The sequence below is a fragment of the Aptenodytes forsteri genome, unplaced genomic scaffold (assembly GCF_000699145.1).
Source record: "Aptenodytes forsteri isolate BGI_AS27 unplaced genomic scaffold, ASM69914v1 Scaffold187, whole genome shotgun sequence".
In the NCBI taxonomy this organism is placed as follows: domain Eukaryota; kingdom Metazoa; phylum Chordata; class Aves; order Sphenisciformes; family Spheniscidae; genus Aptenodytes; species Aptenodytes forsteri.
Genome location: NW_008794084.1, coordinates 461,182 through 461,663, shown reverse-complemented (window position 1 = coordinate 461,663; position 482 = coordinate 461,182). Strand labels below are relative to the sequence as shown.

The 482-nt window shown below is 54.8% G+C and overlaps 1 protein-coding gene across 1 annotated transcript in view; it reads left to right on the top strand.

Annotated features, from left to right (window-relative positions):
* ZBTB16 (zinc finger and BTB domain containing 16) overlaps positions 1–482 on the top strand; it is a 65,450-nt gene that overhangs the window by 42,260 nt on the left and 22,708 nt on the right.

Genomic DNA, 482 nt, shown 5'->3' with positions numbered 1-482 from the left:
AGGGGACCGCCGGCAGTGCCTGCATCCCCGCGATGCTCCGCATCCCCGGAAGCATCCCGAGCGCACGCCCTTTCGGCCGGCGGCACGTGCAGGGGGAGCCGCCCCGCCACCCTCCTCGCATCACCCCAAAGCCCCTTTTTTTTTTTTGTATTTATCCCTTCGCGAGCGGCCATGTGACCCGTGCACACTCGGGTTGTTTTGAATGCAAACTTGACATCACGGCGAGGGCGGCGGCGAACAACATATGCACAGTAAACAGGCAGACTGTCGTATTGATTAACAGATGAGACCTCTATTATCGATCAACGCTTGGCAAGAAAATTTATCACTTTTAATTTCGCCGCTGCCAAATATTTCTGCCTGCGAGCCAGCCGTTACCGAGACAATTTAAAGGCGAAGGAATTCTCTTTTTAATGCACCTCGTGATACGTCCCTCTCTCCCCGTCACCTTTTCTGTGCACCTTGCTCCGAACCCACCCTGA